The sequence below is a fragment of the Bemisia tabaci genome, chromosome 9 (assembly GCF_918797505.1).
Source record: "Bemisia tabaci chromosome 9, PGI_BMITA_v3".
Lineage (NCBI taxonomy): Eukaryota > Metazoa > Arthropoda > Insecta > Hemiptera > Aleyrodidae > Bemisia > Bemisia tabaci.
Genome location: NC_092801.1, coordinates 10,133,519 through 10,146,492, shown reverse-complemented (window position 1 = coordinate 10,146,492; position 12,974 = coordinate 10,133,519). Strand labels below are relative to the sequence as shown.

The 12,974-nt window shown below is 39.3% G+C and overlaps 1 long non-coding RNA gene across 1 annotated transcript in view; it reads left to right on the top strand.

Annotated features, from left to right (window-relative positions):
• Nucleotides 1-9,093: 9,093 nt before the first annotated feature.
• Nucleotides 9,094-12,974, top strand: part of LOC140225513 (uncharacterized) — a 59,431-nt gene continuing 55,550 nt past the window's right edge. The window contains exon 1 of the long non-coding RNA XR_011900577.1: nt 9,094-9,756. This is a non-coding gene — a long non-coding RNA (uncharacterized lncRNA). The remainder of the gene's footprint in view (nt 9,757-12,974) is intronic.

The following is a 12,974-nucleotide window of genomic DNA, read 5'->3' as shown; positions in this document are numbered from 1 at the left end:
ATTTTTTAGCCATCGTGCATTAAAAATCCACATGAAGCTAATAATCTTAATACAGAGGGAAAAAATTCATATGAGCACTATTTCCCCTCAAAGAGGTACGCCGTTCGGTGCAACACTAGTTACGACCGTTCAGGAAAACCAAACAGCATATCTCTTTGAGGGAAAATTGTGCACGTATGAGATTTTTCCCTCCGTATTGAGAGTTTCAGCTTTATGCGGATTTTTAACGCACGTTGGCTGAAAATTCGAACTTACTATCTTAACCACTCGTGCGTCTACCACAATCAGTTTGATATTTCTGTCGTTTAGAAATTTTGAGAAATAATTCGAATATTTTCTGTTGCTAGATATTTAATGTTAACAATAGAAGAATACACAATTTAAACAAAAATTAGTTTATATTTTATTTCTTAAAAAAAAAATTAAACCTGGTCTGTCGGCTCTAATCTGCAATTGTATGTCAGTACCTGTAAAGCATTAGAGACCTACAGTAAGGTCACAAATTTTTCTAATGCTAAATGCTATAAGTACAATTTGTTAAGTTAAGTGCATGCAAATTAATTATTACTGTTGAGAAATTTATCATCACCAATGTTGCCAGCACGTCGGTTTTTCTACCTTTCATCCGTACCTCTACTTTTCGATATTCCGAAAACCTCGCTCATCAGTTGACAATCTGCCATTTAAACCCATGGAAAAGAATCGATTATAACGGTGGTCGCAAGGAACACCTTAAGAGTCGATTCTTCGCCATAGCTTTAAATGGAAGAATGTCGATAGTCGATAATTCACGTTTCTCCATTGCATTATTTACCTTTTAGGGAGCCTCTCGGTGTGTCTGTGATGCTACCTCGTGCGTTTTTTTATTGAAAAATGACTGGTGTAAAACGATACGAATTGTCGCGTTTTAAAAGATTTAATGTACAAGTTCAGGCGTTACTCTCATTGGCGGGCCGAAATCGCCGCACTGTGTGCGGGCAGAGACGAAACAGTCAGTGAGAGTAATTAGGTGAGATACTATTCTACGGGGAAATTAAGGTAAAAAGAAGCGCTTAAGTCACCAAATGAACTCTATCGAGTACTAGTATCAGTGCAAGTTAGAGGTGAGAAAGTTCTCAGCTCAGGCAGATGCCTAGGAATAGTGGAATACCTGAAGTACCTACCAATATAAGCCAATTTTTTTTTTGTATTTTTCAACAGCTTTCTTTGGTTAGTTGAAAAAGCTTAACTTTTCTGATAACCAATTAGACTGCATTTTACAATGTGGAACTATACATTCTAGCTCTTATGGAAAAACACTTATGTGCATAGGGAAACTATTGGCACATACGTTGTTTTTAAACCGGGCTGGAATTTATAGTTCCAAATTGTAAAATTTAGTCCAATTAAAAGTAGTAAAATAATAACATCAAAATGCGATTTTGAAATCAATTTTGCAATCAATTCAAGCAATTTTGAATTTTTTTAACTCTGAATTTTAATAGACAAAGTACCTGCCTGATAAAAAAATTGACAGGTGTTTAAGGTTTTATACCTGATGACCTTGATATCCCCGTAGATAGTGTGGCCCAGCTCTATCCTACCATTTTGTTACTTACAGTATTTGGGCCACAGTCTTAGCGTTTGATATTGTAATTAGGCAAGTAAATATCATTAGGATTTAGGGCATAAACCATCAAATAAATTAGACCAGAATAGGACTTTTCTTTGAAATTAAGTTCGCATACGAGGCACATCGAGACACCCTCCCTGAAGATTGTGGCGTCTGAGACACGTAGGCGGTCGAAACTAGCAATGTCAGCGTTAACAAATACAAGAATTGAAACAAAATGTGTTGGAAGTCTGAGTAGTTTTGACTAATGCATAATCATTGAATCGGCTCTTGCGGAAACTGCTTATTTTTGTTTTTCATTATCCTGTGAAGCATGCCCAAAAAAAAAAAAAAAAACTTTCCTTTTAATTGCGATTATTGCCCTCATCGCCTGGCCGAAATCGCCGCACTGCGTGCGGGCAGAGTCGAAACAGTTGGTGAGGGCACTTGAACTTTTAATGGTGGGATAAAAAATGCCCGAAAGATTACCGCTAAATTGCAAGGAGTCTTACAAACCGGAAAGCTTTTTGTAAAGTATGAAATTAGCAGTGTTCTCAAGAGCTGTTCAATTTAACGCCTTCAAATTATCGGTTACATCCATGATTAACGATTGAACCTGCGCGATTCATTTTTGTTTACGTCATTTACCACTACACCGATAACTGAATTTTTTTCTTTTTTTTTCCTTTTTTCCCTCTTTTTTTTTTATTTCTCGCGGATTTATTATGCACTGAAAAAAAAAAAAAAAACATTGGATCTAGAGTCCAGACTCTTAAAAACATCGACAAGAAAAAATACTCTTGATTCAATCAGATTTAAGCTTAAATCAAGAACAAGCCTCTTAATTTGAGCGGATTTCTTTTTGATATAAGCTTAAATCTGATTGAATCAAGAGTTCTTTTTCTTGTCAATGTTTTCGAGAGTCTGGACTCTAGATCCAATGTGTTTTTTTCCAGTGTGTCTCGTCATGCATGACTTCTCTTGTTGAGTTTGGATCCTGATAGACATTTGAGTGCTGTATTTTTACAATGAAACATCCCTTCTATGTACCCTAACAACTTAGGACCCAGAAATCAAAACTTTTTTATGTCATTGAGCCCTGAGCTTCGTTTAAAATGCAAAAACCCAACTTTTTCTCCCAGTTAAAGCAATCATTGTACTTTCTCCGAGTCTTTGTCCTCCTTTCTTCGAATGTCGTCCAAAAGGAAACACTTTCGTTCTCGAGAAGTCCCATCTCTCAATAGTTTTGTCAAGAGAGTTGCCATTTGATTTTGGAACCGAGGGAATTTTTCGTCAAAAACATGAGCGGGTAGGATGACCTTCACCATTCAGTGTCAAGTATACAACATTATTTCATGACATTTTACCGTATTTTCGCGCCCTTTTACAGATTTAATTCGTTCATTTTTTCTTTATCAAAGGAGACGCTGCCTCTCTAGGTGCCTAAAAAAATCGATGTGCTAGTGGTTGCGCTTTCTGATGATCAGGAGGTGTCGTTTTTTTAAATTTTTTTTTTCCTTCTTTTTTTCGGTCATTTGGTCGTGCGTGAAGTCATGTTAGCAATTTTTCACCTTTCGCGCCCTTACATTGCCTTTTTATCTTGTCCTCTTATGTCTTTTCGCATTTCTGCAGCAGATCAGTAACCAAAATAATAAGAAAATTACCTTTTTTCTGTAGCTCCATTGCAGAGTTTTTTTAAAAACCCACTTGAGTTCTGTGTCGTAGTTTTTATTATACCCGGTAAAGTAGCCAGATATTTTTCATGAGAAGGGGTTTATAGTTCAAACTTACTGATGTAAAGAGAGAGAGAAAGAGAGGGGGGGGGGGTTTTCCAAACACTCTCGGCGCATAATATTAATCCTTTTTCTCAAAAATTAATATTTTATCGGAGGGAATAAAACAAGCATACTGCCGTGCTAAGGAAAAACGCCATATGAACCATCAGGCGTTGCCAAATTTCTTTTCATTAAACGCAAATTTTCTGGTGAATTAAAAAATATTTTCCTCCCAATTGTTCAGATAATATTGTACCCCTCCCCCGTGCTACTATTGATACCTCATGTCGTCTCGAAAGTTCAAGTAGCTATTATGCCGATCTCCTATCGAATATATCGGTTTTATTTTTATCATAGTTTTCTGTGCGAATCGTATTTATGCTTCTACTCCCATGAGCTGTAACTCCAGATAATAAATCGTTCAGAAATGGTAGTATATTGATTCGTAAAATCGATGCAATGATGATTGAAGCTCCCGATGAAAAATTAACGTAAATTTTTTCTCGAGCTGTCTGAGCGACCATTTTCAATTTCTAAACTTAATTTTCGCAAGTAGTCATCGTATTTTAAAAAAATTCTGTTTTTTTTTCTCCTCTTTTTTTTTCTAATCAACAGATTTTAAGTAATTTCTTAAGTTAATGCTTTTGAAAGAATTGTGCACTTTTCATGCGCACCTCTTCGAACAGAAACAGAATGAAAAGAAGAACAATAAACATTTGACTGACTTAATACAAATTTCCATGCTTGACACTGCGACGTATGACATCACTACTGACTTTTTATCTCTCCGCCCATAAACATTTTATGTAGTGTTAGTAGTAATAGTAGTAGTAGTAGTAGTATTAGTAGTAGTAGCTTATTACTTATTTTAAAGAGGTGCCTTAGCACCCCTATCTACTCACATCTGTGCAATTTAAATACTGAAGAGTTAAGGCATAATTAAAAGTTAATTTTTGAGTAATTTGGAAGAAAAGTAAAAGTTAAAAGCACTCGAAGTTCAACTTGAAGAACATTTCGAGGGTAAGTGCCTTTTAGAGGGAGGGTGCAGAGGTTAAGGCGATTCGATGGACGCCATATTTTGTGTCAGAACGGCATGCGATATATCGCATCAATTGGTTTCATTTTTTCAGCTACTAGTCATTTCTCTCCAATTTTGAGATCGTTCTGTTCTCAGGAGACTTAAGCACTCGCTTACCAATTTTAACAAAGAAATTCAACGTAATAAAGGCGTGGTTTTTTTTAGAGAGAAAGCATTCCGAATGGGATGTTTTCCCTCTAAAAAAAACTATGCCTTTATTACGTTGAATTTCCTTGTTAAAATTGGTAAGTGAGTGATTTAGTCCCCTGACAACATAATTGCGATCTCAAAATCGGAGAAAAATGACGAGTAGTTGAAAAAATGGAACCAATTGATGCGATTTATCGCATGTTGTTCTGACACAAAATATGGCGTCCATCGAATCACCTTAAAAGGGCTGATTACACACGTCCTGATTGGAAGCCGTGTCGGTCCCCATTCGGGACATGTGTAATCAGCTTTTGTGGTCGAGTCAAACTCACAGTGTGGGGCCCAGGTTCCACGATCAAATCGAGCCCATCAAAATGAGTCATCGATGTGATTGTTGAGTATTGCCTATCAAAATTAAGAAGCCCCTCTACTTCATGATCATCATGAATCGAGAACTGAGTATCCAAAGACAGTTATTGGATACTCTATTCCCGATTTGTCTTGATCATAAAGTATAGAGCGGCCTCTTAATTTTGATCGGCAACACTCAACAGTCACATTGATGACTCATTTTGAAGGGCTCAATTTGATTGTGAAAACCGGGCTCCACGCTGTGAGTTTGACCCGAATTCAAGGTGATTCGTCAAGCTTAAGTAACGTGGTCGAACCGGCATACGATATATCGCATCTTTTAGGTCAAAAATCTCTGCAGATTTTGAATATTCAGCATAAAAAGGACGATAGCCCCTGCGCATGAGCCTAAAGAATCATTCTGAACCCAAAAATTGGAAAAATTAAGAGAAATGAATGCAGAATAGTGTTTGGAAAAAAATCTCGCATTCGATACAGAAATCGATAGCTGTATCGAATGTGAGGTTTTTTTCCAAACACTATTCTGCTTTCATTTCTCTTGATTTTTCCAATTTTTGGGTTTAGAATGATTCTCTAGGCTCATGCGCAGGGGCTATCGTCCTTTTTTTGCTGAATATTCAACATCTGCCGAGATTTTTGACCTAAAAGATGCGATATAACGCATGCCGGTTCGACCACGTCTCTTGCGCTCGACGAATCTCCTTAAAGAGGTCCCGGGAGTTCCGTATCAGCCGCGACGTGCATCTCACGGCCGTGACGCCCAACGACGACGACCGCCGTCAGTTCCGGTCATAGTGCCTCCCACGGTCCGACGTCCGACGATCGGGTGGACACCCGCTGGACGCTCCGTCGACTGCTCTACCGTGATGACAGCGCCTCCGTATCAGCTTCACTTTCAGGCTGAGGTCTTTTGCCTTGGTCTGGAAGTGAAGTTGAGTTGGGGGCTCTGTCGTCCGACCGAGCACTCGTCGGGGCGCCCGGCGCGCGGTCGTCCGCTCGGTCGGCGAATGTCGGTATACGTCCGACGATCGGGTGGACACCCGCTGGACGCTCCGTCGACTGCTCTACCGTGACGACAGTGCCTCCGTATCAGCTTCACTTTCAGGCTGAGGTCTTTTGCCTTGGTCTGGAAGTGAAGTTGAGTTGGGGGTTCTGTCGTCCGACCGAGCACTCGTCGAGGCGCCCGGCGCGCGGTCGTCTTCCCGGTCGGCGGATGTTACCGTCTGGAGGCGCTAGAGGAGCGACCTGCGGACACCGCCCCGGCCGCACGTCTGCCCCGGTGGATGGTTGCGGGCACCGTGGAGGTGCCCTTTGTACCCTTGGTCGGTGACCTTGGGATTGGCTCCCGATGCCAATGGGCATGGTTACCAGCTTCTTCTTTCTCTCTTTCTGTGGCTGACTGAGTGACTGATTGACTGCTTGACTGAGTGACTGATTGACTGAGCGACTGATGACTGAGCGACTGATAGACTGAGCGACTGATTGACTGAGCGACTGAGTGACTGAATGACTGATTGATTGAGTGACTGAGCGACTGATAGACTGAGCGACTGATTGACTGAGCGACTGATTGACTGAGCGTCTGAGTGACTGAATGACTGATTGATTGAGTGACTGATTGACTGAGCGACTGATTGACTGAGTGACTGAATGACTGATTGATTGAGTGACTGATTGACTGAGCGACTGAGCGACTGAGCGACTGAGTGACTGATCGACTGAGCGACTGAGTGACTGAATGACTAATTGATTGAGTGACTGATTTACTGATATGGTTAGGTGGAATGCATTAGATGAAGGTTAGAACAAGGGGGCTGAACTTATTGGACTCCATCCCACCTAAAGTGGCAAGCCAACTAAAAATTTTGATTCCCGTAGGAACAGCGATAGTAAAATAAGCCCGAGTATCGGCATCTATTCCATCGGTAATTTTATGACGACCTCAAGCGATAAAACCTAAGATACCGATAGTTATTATAGCATAAATTATACCCAACCTCCCAACCTCCAGCTTAGTGGTTTGTCAGGGCCTGAGAGGTTTATCCCTCGCCTTCACCCACTCATGATCTTATTCATCATGTAAGTATCTATTTTTTCTTTAATTTTTAAGTTTTTCAAGTTATTATATATTAAGTTGAAAAATAAATTCCAGCTCGAATTGTTTGGTGTTTTTCAGAAAAAAGTGACATGTATTTTGTATTACCCATCAATCTCCTCAGAAAAATCTGAAGAATTGATCTCCGAAATCTCCGACGTTTAAATTCTCCTGGTTTTCGAGATATTTTCGATGGAAAATGAACCCCGTGTTATTTTCCACGAGGGTCCCGACAGAAAGTAGGCACCAGGCAAATCAGCCAATCAGAGACGACTCGTGAAAGTAGGGATTGAAACTAGGCCCGCAATCAATATTGCTCTTGTTTTCTCCAGAGGCGTGGCGTGAATTGCGATGTCTCGATTGTTCTGCCATTTAAACCTATGGTAAAGAATCGATTATTAAGGTGGTCGCTGCGAACACCCTGTTTATCGATCCTTTTCCATAGGTTTAAATGGCATAACAATCGATATATCGCAATTCACGCCGCGCCACTGATAAATGTTAGTTAGGTTGGAGCAACTCTTCGCCATCCAATTCAGTTAAAACATAGATGAAGCTGCTATTGCAACAATTGAATCATTCGCTCCTTTTCCCCCCTCTTTCTTTTAAAGTTTGAGAATACGTCGTTTTGTTAAAGATCATCAGGGCTGCCGATTCTTCAGTAACTCTCACAGTGAGTTATTTTTGAGCATCAGTGAGTAGAACGTGAGTAGAATGAGAAATTCGCGGGTAATCTGACTGTCCAAGAGTAAATTTCTTGTAGTGTCTCGAAAAGAATTGTATTGAAGCGATCAATGAAATGGGATAAATGATCCCCAATTAGTTCATGTTTGGCGAGATTTTTATGAGTAATAAGTGAGTAAAATCATGAACGGTGAGTAAAATTAATAACGATGAGTCAAGAGTGAGTAAAATTGAGAACGATGAGTCAAGAGTGAGTAAAATTGAGGACGATGAGTCAAGAGTGAGTAAAATTGAGGACGATGCGGCAAGAAGAGTGAGTAAAATCAAGAAACGGTGAGGACCTAGTGAGTAAAATGGAGAAATGATGAATAAAGCGTTAGTGAAATCAAGAAACTGTGAGTAAAGAGTAAGCCGAGAACAGTACGTAAATATGAGAAAAATCGAAAACAGTTTTGCGAGATTTGTAGGAGTAATTTTTGAGTACAATCATGAACGGCGAGTCAAGAGTGAGTAAAATCAAGAAACTGTGAGTAACCAGTAAGTTAAATCGAGAAATGATTAGCATAGAGTCAGTAAAATCAAGGGCGGTGAGATACTAGTGATTGAAATCGAGAAACGACGAGGAAAGAGTAAATCGAGAACAGTGAGTAAGCGAGAAAAATTGAGAATAGTGAGTAACAAGCGAGAAAAATTGAGAACAGGGAGTAGCAAGCGAGAAAAATTGAGAATAGTGAGTAACAAGCGAGAAAAATTGAGAATAGTGAGTAACAAGGGAGAAACATTGAGAAAAGTGAGTAACAAGCGAGAAAAATTGAGAACTGTGAGTAGCGGGTAAATGAAATATATTTGCAAAACGTGATTAAAGGTGTCGGCAGCCCTGATTATGATGAACCAAGTCGGGAGAGTGTGCCCAACCTCGTAACGTCAGGAATTTTTGTTGCGGAACCTTGGAATTCATCTTCCAGTCGAAAAGTATTTTCTGTCATTATTTTCTTCCGCATTCACATATTCTGTGGACAAGAGCCAAAACTTCTGCCCTGAAGTCATGGAATTTTCGTTTTATTCTTTCGACAACTCGCGCCAGTATTTTTTTTTTTTTTTTTTTTTTTTTTTTTGTATAAAGCGATTTTATGAGAAATTGAGTCAAAATCTCATCGAAAAGGCATGGAAAAGTCAGGGATTTTCATATTCAAAAACTTTAAAAAGTACTTGACCCACGTATGACGAACTAGAGTTTGTCATTGAAGGAAAACACCACACCTCACAGAATATTCTCAAGCCAAACGAAGAATTAGTATTGATGCAATTCCAACCATATTTGGACTGCATTTTGCAATTTGGAACCATAAATTCTGGCTCTTCTGGAAAAAACACTTATGTACATAAGGAAACGAATGGCACATACGTTGTTTTTAAACCGGGCTAGAATTTATAGTTCTAAATTTCAAAATGTGGTCCAATTGTAGTTCCACGTTTATTGATGATGTTGTGTCATCATGTGCATGAAAACAATACGAATATTACTTTTTTCAGTCCTTCAAGCAACCAAATTAATTGGAACAAAAATAATTTTTGAAAAATATTGCATCTTCTACAAAACTGGACTTACTCCAATGGAAGGAGACACGCCATTATGATTAATTTTTTTTGTCCTTTGTTATCTTTTTTTGTTTCTTGAATATCTACAGGAAAAATGGCTTTTGATTTTATTTTTTATTTCAAGGTACCCTCTCACCATTATCATTATAATCTTTGATTTAATTTGTATTTTATCTTTACAAATTACGTTGTAACATGTACACACCTCATTTGGGCAGAATTTAAGTAAGCTAAGAACGTTTGTTTTTTGTATGATTCATTTCGTGGCGGATCCAATAACTTATTTTAAAAAAGTAGTCTCTGTTCTAGTATAACCTTTTCGTGGCTAATCGTTTAGGGCGCGGTGCGTTTTCAGTGGTGGCGTTGTGAGTGCTTTCAGCTTGGCGTCGGGCAATTGGATAACACTTACCTGGTGCGTATCTCAAAGTTTTTTTCATTCTTGTGTTTTAATTGCATCCATTGAGCCCGTGCACTGTCATGCCAAGGATAAACGTCGTATGAACTTTCAGCCGTTGCCAAATTTCCTTCGATGAATCAGAAATTTTCGGGCAAATTCATGAACAGGGTGTCTAGCCTCAGGAAAAACCTAAAAATCGGAAAATATCAGGAATTTTTGACCGATCAGGAAAATATCAGGAAAATCGGAAAAATCGGACGTTTTATCAGGAATTTTTCTTACGCGAATCTCCTGAGCGGAGAAAGTCTTACCGCCTTTTGCCTACCGTGCCAGGAGTCGAGAAAAATTAGGAAAATATCAGGAATTTTTAAAATGAAAAATCCAGGAATTTTTTATACAATATCAGGAGAAATCAGGAAAATTTCAGGATTTTTCAAAATTAATAAAATACTAGACACCCTGATTCATCTTTTTCTTCTGATTTTCCAGAGAATTTTCCTCGTAATTTGATTTAAATAGTCTGAAAATTTCAAGGAAACACATTCATAACTTCCTTTTACAATAAATATTTCCCGAACGGAAATTTGGCAACATTCGAATGTTCATACGACGTTTTTCCTTAGCGCGACAGTGCAGGCGTACAGAATTTGCTTGATCTCCCGATCCGTGGATCGCGGGTGGAAACCAGACGGTGTCAGTGGCGAGGCCTGAGTGATCGATTATCGATATTTCGCCATTTGAAGTTACGGTAAAGAATCGATTGTTAAGGTGTTCGATGCAAACACCCTGACTGTCGACCTTTTCCATAAGTTTAAATAGCAGATTCATCGGTATATCGCCAAACACGCCATGCCACTGGACGGTGTGAACCTCCAAGCTTGGTGTACCCTCACAATCAGAGACAAGGCATTGATATCTTGGCAATGGTGGAAGCTTTTACTTTCGGGATTTAAACATGCAACCGTTGATCTACGAAGTAGATGGCCAACAACGTGTTGAGGAATTATTTTTGCAAACAAACCAAAGTTTGGGAAACTTGTTTGACTCATGACATCACCCGAAGCTCGTCATCCACCTAGTAGTTAAGGGGGGGGAGGTCGAGGAGAGCGCTACGCCATTTTGTTTTTATAAGTTTAAAGACTCAAGAATAGGTATATGATGTGGTATCACGCTAAAATGAAGGATAACCTTGAAATTCTACCTGTCTGAAATTAGTGGCGCGGCGTTTTTAAATGAAGGCATTTTATTCGCATCGTGATATAAGCGGGTATAAAGCGTGCAACTGTGCGTACTTCGGATAGGTAGATGATGTGGTATCTCGCTCAAATGAAGGAAAATCTTAGCGTTTGGCCTATCTCGAATTAGTGACTTTATGAATGCAGGAATGCAGGCTGGGTTCCTCCTGGGAGAAGACGCAGAGGGCGCCCAATGAAAGGTTGGAGGGAAGGGATTGAAGCGGAAATGTTAAGGTGCTCAATCCCCCAAGATTTGTGGTTTGAAAGAGAGCAGTGGAGGTTAGGAGTCGTTGAGCGCGAGGGAGTGCTGTAAAGCGACTTATATGTATGTATGAATGCAGGCATTATGCTTGCATCGTGACAAAAGCGGAAATCAAGCGTGCAATTATGCGGATTCCCCAATAGGTATGTAGTGTGGTATCACGCGATATGGAAGGAAAATCTAAGTCTTAAAGTTATGAAGAATAGGAATTTAATCAAGGGCGTCAGTAGAGAAAAACTACTGAAAATTCCGAGCTCCAGATTCTAAGCCGGGAAAATCGGGAATACTGAAATTACAACATTTCAGACGACGCCCTAAACTGTCCGTGGGAAAACTAGTGAAAATTCAAGATAACATGGAAACATTAAAGTTTCCTAGTTTTACTACAACCTGCGTCTACTTTATTACGTATTGCGACATTTTAACTTTCCTGGATCAAAATTTAACAATTAGCGCAAAAATTATCCTCGGCAAAACCAGTCAGTGGCCTGGCGTGCTTTGCGATCCATCGATTGTTATGCCATTTAAACCTATGGAAAAGAATCGAAACACAGAGTGTTGGCAGCGAACACCTTGATAATCGATTCTTTACCATAGGTTTAAATGGCATAACAATCGATACATCGCAATTTACGCCACGCCACTGAAACTAGTGGAAACTCCGAGCTCCAGATTTTCCTTCTAGAAAACTGATTAAAAGCACGGCATTTCGGTTGTTTTCTGAAGATACTCGCACAGACTTCATATTTTAAAGCGTGGTCTTAACTTTCTCGGGTGGAAATTTTAAAAGTTTGAATTATGTTTTGTAATAAGGAACTCCTATCTGTGGATCTCCCGTAAAATCATCTTTCAACACGGGGAAACCAGTGGCACAAATGCTCTTTCTAAGATGAGGCAGGAGGCAGGAACAGTGGTTCCTTATTGCAAAATGGGGTCCATTTAAAAGTGCCTCCATTCATACCAGACGTCACTTATTTAGATTGCTTTTTGCGAAACGGAACCAAGAGCATTCCAATGTTGCTAGGATTGTGCGACTTACATTCATTGATAAAGTTACGGGAATCATGGAAACAGTCAAATTTACAAAGGTAATTTTAATTCACAAATTCGTAGGTCTTAAATTCATAATTTTTTGGAAGTTGAGATAAAATCTGTTCAGATGATCTGTTTATATTTGCAAGGTGAAAAAAGTTGCAAGATCTCAGCGACATTCGAATGATCCTGGTTCCTTTTTGCAAAATGCAATCCATTTGTGACAGGTGAAACGTCAAATTTTGCCTTCATTTTAACGTGATACAACATCACATACCTGCACCGTATCTTGTGATCCGCTTGTATCACAATGCGATTTTAATGTCCCCACACAGCTGGTCTTAACGACTTTAAATTTTTTGACGAGTCACAAGCAAAAACTCTTCAGATTCTTGAAGTAGAGTGTCCACTGAGTCATTTAAGCCAAAAAGAAAAAAATTCTGTCGAGCTCCTGGAAAATAAAGTCGATTTAAAGGTATTTTTGGGCTAAAATAGCCAAATTACCCATAGCAAGGCCCGTCGTATTATTTAAAAAAATTGTTTTCTTCCTGGGTATAATGCCCAAGTTTCTTAAACATGCATATTTTAAGCCTCCGATTACTTAAACTACCAATTTTAACCATATGGTAAATTTTGGGGGCCTAAAATGAGCCCTCAGAGCCAAAAATTGCAAACATTTTTGAAAACTTCGGATTTTCAGGGGG